The 17871-nt window shown below is 24.9% G+C and overlaps 6 pseudogenes; 5 read left to right on the top strand and 1 right to left on the bottom strand.

The window, feature by feature from the left end:
* The first annotated feature begins 4131 nt into the window (after positions 1-4131).
* LOC128869717 (NADH-ubiquinone oxidoreductase chain 2-like) lies at positions 4132-5428 on the top strand (annotated as a pseudogene).
* Positions 5429-5920: 492 nt separating this feature from the next.
* On the top strand, positions 5921-7508 carry LOC128869716 (cytochrome c oxidase subunit 1-like; annotated as a pseudogene).
* A 95-nt stretch (positions 7509-7603) lies between these two features.
* Positions 7604-8291, top strand: LOC128869145 (cytochrome c oxidase subunit 2-like; annotated as a pseudogene).
* A 2960-nt stretch (positions 8292-11251) lies between these two features.
* Positions 11252-13660, bottom strand: LOC128869143 (NADH-ubiquinone oxidoreductase chain 5-like; annotated as a pseudogene).
* A 1100-nt stretch (positions 13661-14760) lies between these two features.
* LOC128869146 (NADH-ubiquinone oxidoreductase chain 6-like) lies at positions 14761-16494 on the top strand (annotated as a pseudogene).
* LOC128869144 (cytochrome b-like) lies at positions 14992-17820 on the top strand (annotated as a pseudogene).
* Positions 17821-17871: the final 51 nt, after the last annotated feature.

Here is a 17871-nt window from a genome sequence, read left to right as displayed (position 1 = left end):
GGCGAGTATAAATAAAATTTGCCGAGTTCTTTATATAAACTTTTCAATATAAAATATTTTAACAATACTTAAATATATACTAATTTAATCATTATTACTTTTTATTTTAAATTAATAAAAAAATTTTTATAAATTCAATGAAAACAAAATTAAATAACATAAATTATAAAATAATTTATAACAAATTTATAAATGATTGCTAATTCTATACATACATTTTAAATAAATTATTCAATAATTTTTAATATTTTATTTTAAAGCTTATCCCTTAAAATATTCAAATTAATAAATTTTTAAATTAAAAAAAAAAATTAAAAATTAAAAATTTGTAAATTAAATTTATTTCTAAAAAAACTAGATACCTTTATAAACGAATAACATTTCATTTCTAATAATTTATTTAAAATAATTTTGATACATTAACTTTAATAAATTATTAACTCTTATAAAATCGAGATTAATAAATAATTATTAATTATTAGATCAACCCTGATACACAAGGTACAATAAACTAAATTTTCTTTTTAATTAAAAATTTTTCAATTTATTTCAATATTCTTTCACAATACATAATAAACTATTATTAAAATTATTTTTTCACTAAAACTTACTAAAACATAATTTTTTTATAATTATTTTTAATAGATTATATAAATAACAAAAAAAAATTAATAAATAAATATTAAAATTCAATTTATATTGATTTGCACAAAAATCTTTTCAATGTAAATGAAATACTTTACTTAATAAGCTTTAAATTGTCATTCTAGAGGCACCTTCCGGTACATCTACTATGTTACGACTTATCTTATCTTAATAGTAAGAGCGACGGGCGATGTGTACATATTTTAGAGCTAAAATCAAATTTTTAATCTTTAAAATTTTACTATCAAATCCACTTTCAAAAAAAAATTTCAAATTTAAATCCATTTAAATAAATTTATTGTAACCCATCTCTACTTAAATATAAGCTACACCTTGATCTGATATAAATTCTAATAAAAATTATTGAAAATTATTGCTCTAATAAGATATTCTAATAACGACGGTATATAAACTGAAAAACAAATTTAAGTAAGGTACATCGTGGATTATCAATTACAGGACAGGTTCCTCTGAATAGACTAAAATACCGCCAAATTTTTTAAGTTTCAAGAACATAACTATTACTACCTTAATATTTATTAATTACATTTTAAATAATAGGGTATCTAATCCTAGTTTATTTATAAAATTTACAAGCTTCAATTAAAATTCAATAAAAATAAATAATTTTAAAATTTCACCTAATAAAATTATACATATTTTATTTATATAAAATTTAACTTTTACCAAAAATATCTTATTTGTATTATTTGTATAACCGCGGCTGCTGGCACAAATTTAGCCAATACTATAAAAAATTACTACTTCCAAATTTCTTTGATTTATAAAATTAATTACTGAGAATATAATAGGACTATGAATAAGTTCGTGCGGTTTTACAACAGATGGCGTAACTTGATTATTATTCCATCGATCCACATTTCCAAACATTCATTGGAGAGCTACTGTCGTAAGGCACAAACGTCAGTATAAGTTTTTTATTTGAAGCGTAAACAACAATATTTTTACCACACTTGAAAATGTCGAATTTCGTGCCAAATAATGTGTTTTTGCGGGGAATTCTTCTTCATTATTTTAATATGAAGAAAAAAGCAGCCGAAAGTCATCGTATCTTGGTGGAAGTTTATGGTGAGCATGCTCTATCTGAGCGAACGTGCCAGAAGTGGTTTGCACGCTTTAAAAGTGGTGATTTTGGCTTGGAAGACGAAGAACGCGAGGGTGCGCCGCCAAAGTTCATGGATACCGAATTGGAGGAATTGCTCGATCAAGATCCGGCTCAAACGCAAGAAGAGGTTGCAAAAACTTTGGGAGTTGATCAATCAACCATTTCCAAACGTTTAAAAGCCATGGGAATGATCCGAAAGGTAGGCCATTGGGTGCCGTATGAATTGAAGCCAAGAGACGTTGAACGCCGTTTTATGGCATGCGAACAACTGCTTCAACGGCACAAAAGAAAGGGTTTTTTGCATCGAATTGTGACTGGCGATGAAAAGTGGGTCCATTACGACAATCCAAAACGTCGGGCAACGTATGGATACCCTGGCCATGCTTCAACATCGACGTCGGCGCAGAATATTCATGGCCTGAAGGTTATGCTGTGTATCTGGTGGGACCAGCTGGGTGTTGTGTATTATGAGCTACTGAAACCGAATGAAACGATTACGGGGGATGTCTACCGACGACAATTGATGCGTTTGAGCCGAGCACTGCGAGAAAAACGGCCGCAATACGCCGATAGACACGACAAAGTTATTTTGCAACATGACAATGCTCGGCCACATGTTGCACAAGTGGTCAAAACATACTTAGAAACGCTCAAATGGGATGTCCTACCCCTCCCGCCGTATAGTCCAGACCTTGCGCCATCCGATTACTATCTCTTCCGATCGATGCAACATGGCCTGGCTGACCAGCACTTCCGTAATTACGATGAAGTCAAAAAATGGATCGATTCGTGGATTGCGGCAAAACCGACCGAATTTTTCACAAAGGGAATCCGTGAATTGCCAGAAAGATGGGAAAAAGTAGTAGTAAGCGATGGACAATATTTTGAATATTAAATTTCTAACCATTTTACGTCAATAAAGTTTCAAATTTCGAAAAAAACCGCACGAACTTATTCATAGTCCTAATAAAAAATTTAATTATTATTAAAATAAATAAAATTTCACACAAAAATTTACATATAAAATAAATCAATAACAAAAACATAAGCCAAAATAAAACTTTAGTAATTAAATAAATCAAAAAATATTCAAAAAAAATTTAGTTTAATCTATTTATTTAGTAACATAAATTAATTATTTATTTTAAGTAAATATTAAATAAATTTAACTATAACATTTATTTAGTAAATTCTTAATTATTAACAAAATAAAATTAAAAAAAAAAATCAATTAGTTTTTTTATAAAATAAACCCTAATTAGTAATTCCTCCTTAAAAGTAAAAAGACCCCTAATCAAATTTACCGTTTCTCATATTAAAAAATTCAATGAAAACAACCTTTTTCATTTCAAATGTTTTCATTGAATTTAACTGCCTATATAAAATCAACACAATAAATATAAATTATTAATTAATTAACTTAATAATAACTAAAACTAATTAAAAAATTTAGTTTAATCTATTTATTTAGTAAATTCTTAATAGTAATTATTTATATATAAAATATTTATAAATAAATTTAAATTTTAATAAAACATTTTAATATTTTTCCTTAAAAATAAAACCTATAATCAAATTTATTACAAAAAAATTCAATGAAAACAGCCTTTTTCATTTCAAATAAGCTCATTAAATATAATAAGTTAATAAAACTTAAATAATATAAATAAATTAATAAAACTAATAAATATAAAATAACTATATTTAATTTAAATTATTTAGCATAAAAAATTTAGTTTAAATAACAAAATAAAATTAAATTAATAATTAAGAATTTACTAAATAAATAGATTAAACTAAATTTTTTTTTTTTTTTTTTTTTTCATATTTATTAAATTTTAATATTTATTGATAAATAATCCTCTTATTTTTTAATTTTTAAAAATTTTTTTTTCCTAAATAATATATTTTATAATAGTAAGACGTATACTAAGTTAGATCAATAAATATCTATATGTATATAAATATTTAATTAATTAATAGATGCCTATTAATTTTGTTAAAAAACCCCTTTAAATTAGAAGATGCAGAATTGTATATTACATTTATAGGCACATACTTTGATCTAACGTTAGACATTTGTATAAATTAATAATAAAAATTAAATTTTTTATATTCATCTATATATTTATCTATGAGTTGTACTTTTACCTCTCGGAGATGTCTATATTGGAATTTTTAATTATCTAGATTTACAAAATACTATAATAATTAATTTACTATATTTAATTATTATAATTAAATAAATAAATTTAATTAAATTTATCCCGTTTCAAATAAATTAACTATTAAAAGAAAAAAAAAAAAAAAAAATTCAATGAAAACAGCCTTTTTCATTTCAAATAAGCTATTTTCCTTTAATGAATTGCCTGACGAAAAGGGTTACCTTGATAGGGTAAATTATGTAATAAATTTACATTCATTATATTTAATAGAATTAAACTATTTCTAAAAGTATCAAAAACTTTTGTGCATCATACACCAAAACATAAAATAATTATTAATAAAAACTAATAATAAAATAAATCACAAATAGTTTAATCTATTTATTTAGTAAAAAGATAAGCTAATCAAGCTACTGGGTTCATACCCCATTTATAAAGGTTTTAATCCTTTTCTTTTTAATTTTCAATAATTCTGCCAAAATCATATTTTTTTTTATTTTAATAACAGGAACATTAATTACAGTATCATCTAATTCTTGATTAAGAGCTTGAATAGGCCTAGAAATTAATTTATTATCTTTTATCCCCCTAATAAGAGATAACAACTTAATATCAACAGAAGCCTCACTTAAATATTTCTTAACTCAAGCAATAGCATCTGCTGTTTTATTATTTGCTATTATTATAATATACCTTAATAATTTCCCTATATTACAATCAAATTCAATATATAATGATATAATTATTTATTCTTCTCTTTTATTAAAAAGTGGAGCAGCCCCTTTTCATTTTTGATTCCCTAACGTTATAGAAGGATTATCATGAATAAACGCTTTAGTGTTAATAACATGACAAAAAATTGCCCCAATTATATTAATTTCATATATTACAATTCAACAAAATATTTTTATTTTTTCAATTATTATTCTATCAACAGTTATTGGATCAATAGGAGGATTAAATCAAACATCTTTACGAAAGTTAATAGCATTTTCATCAATTAATCATCTAGGTTGAATACTAGCTGCTATACAAGTTAGCGAATCCATATGAATAACCTATTTTTGTTTTTATACATTTTTATCCTTTAGTTTAACATTTATCTTTAATAATTTTAAAATATATCATATTAATCAATTATTTAATTCATTTTTTAATTCAAAAATTTTAAAATTTATGTTATTTCTAAATTTATTATCCTTAGGAGGACTTCCACCATTTATTGGATTTATACCAAAATGATTAGTTATTCAATTATTAGTTTTAAATAATCAGTATACTCTCATAACAATTATAACTGTGATAACTTTAATCACATTATTTTTTTATTTACGTTTATGTTTCGCTGCTTTTATACTAAACTATGATGAAAATAATTGAACAAACTATATACAAATTAACAAAATTTCATTTAAATGTATAATAATCTTATCTTTTATTTCCACATTTAGATTAATTTTAGTATCTATTATCTATACAGCTTTTTAATCATCCTAAGCTAAATCAAAAATTTAAAATTTTATAAAATATAAAACCATTTTTAATTTATTATAAAATAAAGGCTTTAAGTTAAATAAACTAATAACCTTCAAAGCTATAAATATAAGTTAAATCTTTTAAGCCTTAGTAATACTATATTTATACTCCTTTAGAATTGCAGTCTAATGTCATTATTGACTATAAAGCCCTAAATTTAAAATTTAGTTTAATCTATTTATTTAGTAAATTCTTAATTATTAATTTATAAAAATAAATTCTTTTTGATAATAAAAATTTATTCTTATAAATAAACTTCTTATTGATCTGTAAAATTTACTTACAAATAAATTTTGTGATTTATAAGAATAAATTTATATAACTAAATTTTTGATTAAAAAGAATTTATTCTTATAAATAGATTTACAATCTATCGCCTATTCTTCAGCCATTTAATCATTTCAAATAAGCTATTTTCCTTTAATGAATATTTTAATTGTCTTAATCGCGACAATGATTATTCTCAACAAATCATAAAGATATTGGAACATTATATTTTATTTTTGGAGCATGAGCTGGTATAGTAGGAACATCCCTTAGAATTCTAATTCGAACTGAATTAGGACATCCAGGAGCCTTAATTGGAGATGATCAAATTTACAATGTAATTGTAACAGCTCACGCGTTTGTAATAATTTTTTTTATAGTAATACCTATTATAATTGGAGGATTTGGAAATTGATTAGTACCTTTAATACTAGGAGCACCTGATATAGCATTTCCACGAATAAATAATATAAGATTTTGATTATTACCCCCTTCTCTTACACTACTACTAGTAAGTAGTATAGTAGAAAACGGAGCTGGTACAGGATGAACTGTTTATCCTCCATTATCATCTCTAATCGCTCATGGAGGAGCTTCAGTAGATTTAGCTATTTTTTCACTGCATTTAGCTGGAATTTCATCAATCCTAGGAGCAGTAAATTTTATCACAACAGTAATTAATATACGATCTACTGGTATAACATTTGACCGAATACCTTTATTTGTATGAGCTGTGGTATTAACAGCACTATTATTACTTTTATCTTTACCAGTACTAGCTGGTGCAATTACTATATTATTGACTGATCGAAATTTAAATACATCTTTTTTTGACCCTGCTGGAGGAGGAGACCCAATTTTATATCAACATTTATTTTGATTTTTTGGTCACCCAGAAGTTTACATTCTAATTTTACCTGGATTTGGAATAATTTCTCATATTATTAGTCAAGAATCAGGTAAAAAGGAAACATTTGGTTCTTTAGGAATAATCTATGCAATAATAGCAATTGGACTATTAGGATTTATTGTATGAGCCCATCACATATTTACTGTTGGGATAGACGTAGACACACGAGCATATTTTACATCAGCTACTATAATTATTGCAGTACCAACAGGAATCAAAATTTTCAGTTGATTAGCTACTCTACATGGAACTCAATTAAATTACTCACCAGCAATACTATGAGCTCTAGGATTTGTCTTCTTATTTACAGTAGGAGGATTAACTGGAGTAATACTTGCTAATTCATCTGTAGATATTATTTTACACGATACTTATTATGTAGTAGCACACTTCCATTATGTATTATCTATAGGAGCAGTATTCGCAATTATAGCTGGATTTATTCACTGATACCCTTTACTTACTGGATTAAACATAAACCCTAGATGACTAAAAAGTCAATTTATTATTATATTTATTGGAGTAAATTTAACATTCTTTCCCCAACATTTCTTAGGACTAGCAGGTATGCCTCGACGATATTCAGATTATCCAGATGCATATACAACATGAAATATTATCTCAACTATTGGGTCTTCTATTTCATTATTAGGGATTTTATTTTTCTTATTTATTATTTGAGAAAGTATAATTTCCCAACGACAAGTTATTTACCCTATACAACTAAGTTCATCAATTGAATGACTTCAAAATACCCCTCCCGCTGAACACAGTTATTCTGAATTACCACTTTTAACTAATTTCTAATATGGCAGATTAGTGCAATGGATTTAAGCTCCATATATAAAGTATTTCACTTTTATTAGAATTATAATAAAAAAAAATTTAGTTTAATCTATTTATTTAGTAAATTCTTAATTATATATATATATATACACATATAATATACACATAATGACAACATGAGCAGCCCTCGGCCTTCAAGATAGTGCCTCTCCCTTAATAGAACAATTATCATTTTTTCACGACCATACCCTTATAATTTTAGTAATAATCACAACTTTAGTAGGTTATTTAATATTTATATTATTTTTTAATTCATACACAAATCGAAACCTACTACATGGACAAACTATTGAAGTAATTTGAACAATTCTGCCAGCTATTATTCTATTATTTATTGCTTTTCCTTCTTTACGACTTTTATATTTAATTGACGAAATTAATGAACCTTCAGTGACTCTAAAAGCTATTGGACACCAATGATACTGAAGCTATGAATATTCAGATTTTATAAATGTAGAATTTGATTCATATATAATCCCAACAAATGAATTAACAGCAGATAGATTCCGACTATTAGATGTAGATAATCGTGTTATTTTACCAATAAATTCACAAATTCGTATTTTAGTAACAGCTGCAGATGTAATTCATTCATGAACAGTACCCGCTCTTGGAGTAAAAGTAGATGGAACTCCTGGACGATTAAATCAAATTAATTTTTTAATAAATCGACCAGGGTTATTCTACGGTCAATGTTCCGAAATTTGCGGTGCTAATCATAGCTTTATACCTATTGTTATTGAAAGTATTCCTGTTAACCATTTTATTAAATGAATTACAAATAGAGTAAATTCATCATTAGATGACTGAAAAGCAAGTACTGGTCTCTTAAACCACTCAATAGTAAATTAGCACTTACTTCTAATGATTTATAAATTATATTTAATTTTAAAAAAAATTAGTTAAATACATAACATTAGTTTGTCAAACTAAAATTATTAAACTTTATTAGTATTTTTTAATTCCACAAATAGCCCCAATTGGTTGATTAAGTTTATTTATTATTTTTTCTATCACATTTATACTTTTTAGAATAATAAATTACTACTCTGTAATTCCTCAATCCCCTAAATCTGACTCAACTAAAAAGTCTTCAACTCAACCTCTTAATTGAAAATGATAACAAATTTATTCTCAGTTTTTGATCCCACCTCAAGCATTTTTAATTTATCTCTTAATTGAATAAGAACTCTTTTAGGATTAATAGTAATTCCTTCAATATATTGATTAATACCTTCACGATACCATATTTTCTGAAATTCAATTTTATTAACTTTACACAAAGAATTTAAAACTTTATTAGGATCTACAGGGCACTCAGGATCAACTTTTATTTTCGTTTCTTTATTTTCACTAATTTTATTCAATAATTTCATAGGACTGTTCCCTTATATTTTCACAAGTACAAGTCATTTAACATTAACTTTAACATTAGCTTTACCTTTATGATTATGTTTCATAATTTATGGTTGAATTAATCACACCCAACATATATTTGCACATTTAGTTCCTCAAGGAACACCAGCAATTTTAATACCATTCATAGTATGTATTGAAACAATTAGAAATTTAATTCGACCAGGAACTCTAGCAGTACGATTAGCAGCTAATATAATTGCAGGTCACTTGTTATTAACTCTTCTAGGAAATACAGGTCCATCACTTTCATACACTATTATTTCACTATTAATTATTGCCCAAATTGCATTATTAGTACTTGAATCAGCTGTAGCAATTATTCAATCCTATGTATTCGCAGTATTAAGTACTTTATACTCTAGAGAAGTAAATTAATTTTTATAATGCCAACACACGCTAACCATCCATTTCATTTAGTAGATTATAGCCCATGACCTTTAACAGGAGCTATTGGAGCAATAACATCAGTTTCAGGTTTAGTTAAATGATTCCATCAATATGACATCTCGCTATTCTTATTAGGTAATATTATTACTATTTTAACTGTCTATCAATGATGACGAGATGTTTCTCGTGAAGGAACCTTCCAAGGATTACACACCCTACCTGTAACATTAGGCCTACGATGAGGAATAATTTTATTTATTTTATCAGAAATTTTATTTTTTGTATCATTCTTTTGAGCTTTTTTCCACAGAAGACTATCTCCAACAATTGAATTAGGAGCTTCATGACCACCAGCCGGAATTAAACCTTTCAACCCATTTCAAATTCCTTTATTAAATACAGCTATCTTATTAGCCTCAGGAGTAACCGTAACATGAGCCCATCATAGTTTAATAGAAGGTAATCATTCTCAAGCAACACAAGGGTTATTCTTCACAGTATTATTAGGAGTATATTTTACTATTTTACAAGCATATGAATATATTGAAGCACCATTCACAATTGCTGATTCAGTTTACGGTTCTACATTTTTTATAGCTACAGGATTTCACGGAATTCATGTATTAATTGGAACAACTTTCTTATTAATCTGTTTAATCCGACACTTAAATAATCATTTTTCAAAAACACATCATTTCGGTTTTGAAGCAGCCGCTTGATATTGATATTTCGTTGATATTGTTTGATTATTTCTATATATTTCAATTTATTGATGAGGAGGATAATAAAATAATATAATTTATATTTACAATATCTATATAATATATAAAGTATATTTGACTTCCAATCATAAAGTCTACTAATTAGTAGTATAGATAATTTTCTCAATTATTATCATAGCTCTAACCCTAATAGCAATTACAAGTATTGTAATAATTTTAGCTTCTATTTTATCAAAAAAAAGTATAGCAGATCGAGAAAAATGCTCCCCATTTGAATGTGGATTTGACCCAAAATCATCATCACGTCTTCCATTCTCTATACGATTCTTCCTAATTACAATTATTTTTTTAATTTTTGATGTAGAAATTGCATTAATTTTACCAATAATTTTAATTATTAATTTATCAAACATTATAATATGAACAACTACATCAATTATTTTTATTTTAATCTTAATTATTGGTTTATATCACGAATGAAATCAAGGTATATTAAATTGATCTAACTAACATTATAAATAATACAAATAAAGAAGGATTGTAGTTAATTATAACATTTGATTTGCATTCAGAAAGTATTGAATTTTCAATCTATCTTGTTTAATCTATTTATTTAGTAAATTCTTAATTATTAATTTAATAAATAAAAACGAATATGAAGCGATTTATTGCAATTAGTTTCGACCTAATTTTAGGTAATTTACTACCCTTATTCTAAAATTCTAAATTTAGTTTAATCTATTTATTTAATAAATTCTTAATTATTAATTTAATTGAAGCCAAAAAGAGGCATATCACTGTTAATGATAGAACTGAAATTTAATTTCCAATTAAGGAAGTAAGATGTTCAAGAAAAAGCTGCTAACTTTTATCTTTTAATGGTTAAATTCCATTTATACTTCTATTTATATAGTTTAACAAAAACATTACATTTTCATTGTAAAATTAAAAATATTTTTTTTATAAATTACTAAATTTTATCACTTACATTTATCTAATACATATAAAATTATAATAAATTTATTTATTATAATTTATCTAAAAAATTCAATGAAAACAGCCTTTTTCATTTCAAATAAGCTATTTTCCTTTAATGAATTGCCTGACGAAAAGGGTTACCTTGATAGGGTAAATTATGTAGTTTACTAAAACTTATTCACTACATTCAAGAATTAAACAATTACCCTAACATCTTCAGTGTTATACTCTACAATTTGAGCTACTTGAATAAAATAAGAAAAAAAACTAAAAAGGAAAGTAATTCATAAAACAAATAATAAAAGATAAATTTTTAAAGTATTATTATGTAAAAAATAAACTAATTGAGAATATTCTACCAACTTATTATATAAATTCTGTCCTCCTATAAATTCAGATCATCCTTGATCAAAAGATTTATAAACAATTCCTCCTAAAACTAAAGGAGGATTAATTGCACCATAGGTAGAAATATAAGGTATAAATCATATAGAACCAGAAAAATAACTTACTAAATAATTATTTAAAGATTTATTAAAATAAAATAAAGATACATTTGAAATTAAATAACCTAATAATCCCCCACTAATACAAACAAATAAAGTTAATAATTTCAAATAAATTGGTAAACAAATTATATAAGGGGTAGAAAAAATTAATCATCTAAGTATACTACCACCAATAATACTTATAATTAATAGCCCTCTCATACCACGCAACATAACTCACCCTTCATCTCTTAGTATATTCAAAGAACCACAATTTAATTCACCAGTTATAGAATAATAAACCAACCGAAAGGAATAACATACAGTTAATCCAGTAGAAAAAAAATAAAGAAAAAAAGAAAATATATTAATATAACTCAAGGATACAATTTCTAAAATTAAATCCTTAGAATAAAATCCAGCTAAAAAAGGTATACCACATAAAGCTAAATTAGCAACATTAAAACAACCAGAAGTTAAAGGTATATAAATCCCTAACCCACCTATCAACCGAATATCTTGTGAATTATTTATATTATGAATAATAGCTCCAGCGCGTATAAATAATAACGCTTTAAATAAAGCATGACTCAATAAATGAAAAAAAGCCAGTTTATAAAATCCTATTGATAAGATTCTTATTATTAAACCCAACTGACTCAAAGTAGATAAAGCAATAATCTTTTTTAAATCAAATTCAAAATTAGCTCCTAATCCAGCTATAAATATAGTCAACCCAGATAATAAAAGTAAAACTTGACCTATTCAAGAATCACATAATAAAATATTAAACCGAATTAATAAATAAATTCCAGCAGTAACAAGAGTAGAAGAATGAACTAATGCAGAAACAGGTGTAGGGGCTGCTATTGCAGCAGGTAATCAAGATGAAAAAGGAATTTGTGTTCTTTTAGTTATAGCAGCTAATATAATTAATCCACCAATAATTTCTATTTCAATTCTATTTTTTATTGTTTCCAAATAAAAAATATAGTTTCAACTTCCATAATTTAATATTCAAGCAATAGCTAATAAAAAGGCAACATCTCCAATTCGATTAGACAAAGCAGTTAATATACCAGCATTATAAGATTTTACATTTTGAAAATAAATTACTAAACAATAAGAAACTAACCCCAATCCATCTCATCCTAATAAAATTCTAATTAAATTAGGACTAATAATTAATAACATTATAGACAAAACAAATATAAGAACTAATATAATAAAACGATTAATATTTACATCTCCCCCTATATACTCCTTTCTATAATAAATAACTAAAGAAGAAATTAACAAAACAAAAGATATAAATAATAAACTCATTCAATCAAATAAAAAAGTTATAACAATTCTACAAGAATTAAATCTAACTACTTCTCATTCAATAAATATACAAAAATCCTTAATTAACATTAATAATCTAAAAAAAAAAAAATTAGTTCTAAATAAAATTAAAACCAAAAATCTAATTCTACAAATAGATAAATACTTTCTCACGATTTAAAATGATCAAAAATCATATCATTGACACCACAAATCAATATTTTAAATAAACTATTTAAATAAAATTAAAGTCAAATTATACAAATATCACTCTTCAAAATTAATAAATTTAAAGGAAATCAATGTAAAAATAATAAATAATATTCCCGAATTTTACCCCCTCTAAATGAATAAACTCCAGAAAATAACTTACCATGCTGACTATAAGCATATAAATATAAAGTATAGGCAGCTCTAAAAAAAGATAATAAAGATAAAGAAATTATTGTTAATCAAGATCAACTAACAATTCTATTTAATAAACAAATTTCACCTAATAAATTTAAAGAAGGAGGTGCAGCTATATTACAAGCTCTTAACAAAAATCATCATAATGTTATAGAAGGCATAAAATTTAATAAACCTTTATTAATTAATAAACTTCGACTACCTAACCGTTCATATGTAATATTAACTAAACAAAAAAGTCCTGAAGAACAAAGTCCATGAGCAATTATTAATGTATAAGAACCACAAAATCCTAAATATCTTAAAGTTATAAGACCCCCTAAAACAATTCCTATATGAGCAACAGAAGAATAAGCAATTAAAGCCTTTAAATCAGTTTGACGTAAACAAACTAAACTAATTAAAACACCTCCAATTAATCTAACTCTAATTCAAATATTATAATTATATTTAATACCACTTACTTGTAAAAAAGAATAAACTCGTAATAATCCATACCCACCTAACTTTAGCATAACCCCGGCTAAAATTATTGAACCAGAGACAGGTGCTTCTACATGAGCTTTTGGTAATCATAAATGAACCAAAAATATAGGTATTTTAACTAAAAAAGCTAAAATTAAAGATAAGTATAATAAATCATAACAATTAACATAATTTATCAAAAGATAATAATTCAATGTCATCAAAGTATTATATAAATAAAAAATCCCTACCAATATAGGTAAAGATACTAATAAAGTATAAAATAAAAGATAAATCCCAGCTTGTAAACGTTCAGGTTGATACCCTCAACCCAAAATTAAAAATAAAGTAGGAATCAGTCTTCTTTCAAAAAATAAATAAAACATAAATAAATTTATTCTACCAAAAGTTAAAACTAAACACAATAATAAAATTAACACATTAATTAAAAAAAAGTTTTCATAATTACTATATTTATTAATAGATTCACTAGAAGTAATTATAAGTGTACAAATTCAAAAACTTAATAAAATTAATCCATATGAAATAATATCAAACCCCAAAAAATAAGAAATATTTACAAAATAATTTATACAATAATTCATTAAAATAAAAATAAAACTTACCAAAAATAGTAAATTTTGAACCGTTCAAAATGAATTTATAATAAAACAAAAAGGTATAATAAAAATTATTATAAAAAGTAATTTTAACATTGTAATACATTAAATGATTGAAAATAATCATTTCCATGAGTTCGAATTATAGATACTAAAATTGAAAGACCCAAAGCCCCTTCACAAACACTAAAAGTTAAAAATATTATACTAAAGTATCTTCTAAAATCTATTAAATTTAAATAAATAAATAATAAAAAAAATAAACTTAAAACAATATATTCTAATCTTAAAAGTATAGACAATAAATGTTTACGATTAAAAACAAAAACAAATACTCCCATTAAAATTAAAAAACAAGGTAATCCCCAATATAATAATATTAACATTAGTTTTAATAGTTTAACAAAAACATTGGTCTTGTAAATCAAAAATAAGAATTAATCTTTTAAAACTTCAAGAGAAAAGAAACAACTTTTTCATTAATCCCCAAAATTAATATTTTAAATAAACTACCTCCTGATATTATACAATTAACTTTATACTCAACAACATTGATTTCTAGTCTCATTTTTATTCAAATAAATCATCCATTAGCAATAGGATTAATATTATTAATTCAAACATTACAAATTTGTCTTTTAACTGGATTAATAACTAAAAGATTCTGATTCTCGTATGTATTATTTTTAATTTTTCTAGGAGGGGTATTAGTATTATTCATCTACGTTACATCCCTAGCATCAAATGAAATATTCTCACTTTCAATGAAAACAGCCTTTTCTTTTATATTAATTTTCATTTTATTAATAAATATCAGATGATTTATAGATAAATCATACATTTCATCTTTCATTCAAAATAACGAAATACAAACTATAATTAATTTAAATACATTTACAGAAGAAAATTCTCTAAATCTTCATAAATTATATAATTACCCAACAAATTTAATTACTGTTTTATTAATAAATTATTTATTAATTACATTAATTGCAGTAGTAAAAATTACTAAATTATTCCACGGACCCCTTCGATTAATAAATTAAACTAATGAACAAACCTTTACGAACCCAACATCCATTATTCAAAATTGCAAATAATGCTCTAGTAGATCTTCCAGCCCCAATTAATATTTCAGCCTGATGAAACTTCGGGTCACTATTAGGGTTATGTTTAATTATTCAAATTCTAACAGGACTTTTCTTAGCTATACATTACACAGCAGATATTAATTTAGCTTTCAATAGTGTTAATCATATTTGTCGAGATGTAAATTATGGTTGATTATTACGAACTTTACATGCTAACGGTGCATCATTTTTCTTCATTTGCATTTATCTACATATTGGTCGAGGAATTTATTACGGTTCATATTTATTTACACCTACATGACTAGTAGGTGTTCTAATTCTATTTTTAGTTATAGCAACAGCCTTCATAGGTTACGTTTTACCGTGAGGACAAATATCATTCTGAGGAGCCACAGTTATTACAAATCTATTATCTGCAATTCCTTACTTAGGAATTGATTTAGTTCAATGAGTCTGAGGAGGATTTGCAGTAGATAATGCCACTCTTACACGATTCTTTACATTTCATTTTATTTTACCATTTATTGTACTAGCAATAACATTAATTCATTTATTATTTTTACATCAAACAGGATCTAATAACCCAATTGGGTTAAATTCCAATATTGATAAAATTCCATTCCATCCATATTTTACATACAAGGATATTGTAGGATTTATTATTATAATTATAGTACTTCTATTATTAACTCTAATTAACCCTTATCTATTAGGAGATCCTGATAATTTCATCCCTGCTAATCCTCTAGTAACACCAGTACACATTCAACCTGAATGATACTTTCTATTTGCATATGCAATTTTACGTTCTATTCCTAATAAATTAGGAGGAGTTATTGCATTAGTCTTATCAATTGCAATCCTAGCAATTTTACCATTCTATCATTTAAGAAACTTCCGAGGAATCCAATTTTACCCTGTAAATAAAATTCTATTTTGAATTATAGTAGTTACTGTAATTCTATTAACATGAATCGGAGCACGACCTGTAGAAGATCCTTATGTACTAGTTGGACAAATTTTAACAGTAGTTTACTTCTTATACTACATTATTAATCCACTAATTAATAAATGATGAGATAATTTAATTAATTAGTTAATGAGCTTGAACAAGCATATGTTTTGAAAACATAATATAGGAACAAAAATTTCCTATTAACTTTACTAAAATCAATTAACAATATATAATATATTAAAAATAATTTAACTCCAATAAAAAATAATAAATAATTTAAAGAAAAAGGTAAAAAACACTTTCAAGCTAAATACATTAATTTATCATAACGAAACCGAGGTAAAGTTCCACGAACTCAAATAAAAACAAATGAAATAAAAACCAATTTCAAATAAAATAGCAAGTTAAATAAATCACAACCAAAAAAAATTACACAAAATAATATACTTATAAATAAAATTCTAGCATATTCAGCTATAAAAATCAAAGCAAATCCACCACTTCTATATTCAACATTAAACCCTGAAACTAATTCAGATTCACCTTCAGCAAAATCAAAAGGAGTTCGATTAGTCTCAGCTAAACAGATACAAAATCAAACAAGTCTAACTGGAAATATAATAACAACAAATCAAATATAACTTTGATAATAAAAAAAGTCTAAAATATTATAACTTCCAATTAAAAAAACAAAAGATAATAAAACTAAAGCCATTCTAACTTCATAAGAAATAGTTTGAGCAACAGCTCGTAATCCCCCTAATAAAGCATAATTAGAATTAGATGATCAACCAGCTACTATAACAGCATAAACCCCTAATCTAGTACAACACAAAAAAAATAAAATCCCTAAATTAAAAGAAAACAATTTTACAAATAAAGGAATACATAATCAAACAATTAAAGAAATAAATAAAGAAAAAATAGGAGAAAAATAATAAGAAATATAATTTGATAAAAGAGGATAAGTTTGTTCCTTAGTAAATAACTTAATTGCATCACAAAAAGGTTGAGGAATCCCTATTAAACCAACTTTATTAGGACCCTTACGAATCTGAATATAACCTAATACTTTACGTTCCAAAAGAGTTAAAAAAGCTACTCTCACTAAAACACAAATTACCAAAATTAATCTACCAACAAAAGATAAAATTATTTCCATAAAAATCAAGTACTATTTGTAGTGTAATCTACATAAATAAATTCTAAATTTATTGCACTAATCTGCCAAAATAGTTCTTATATTAATAATATTCTATTATTCAAAATATAATTATTTTAATATTTGGTCCTTTCGTACTAAAATATTACAATTTATTAAAGATAGAAACCAACCTGGCTTACGCCGGTCTGAACTCAGATCATGTAAGGATTTAAAAGTCGAACAGACTTAATTTTTGAACGGCTACACCCAAAATTATACCTTAATCCAACATCGAGGTCGCAAACTTTTTTGTCGATATGAACTCTCAAAAAAAATTACGCTGTTATCCCTAAAGTAACTTAATCTTATAATC

Source organism: Anastrepha ludens, chromosome X (assembly GCF_028408465.1).
Source record: "Anastrepha ludens isolate Willacy chromosome X, idAnaLude1.1, whole genome shotgun sequence".
Lineage (NCBI taxonomy): Eukaryota > Metazoa > Arthropoda > Insecta > Diptera > Tephritidae > Anastrepha > Anastrepha ludens.
The sequence above is the reverse complement of the archived record's forward strand: the minus strand, read 5'-3'. Positions and strand labels throughout refer to the sequence as shown.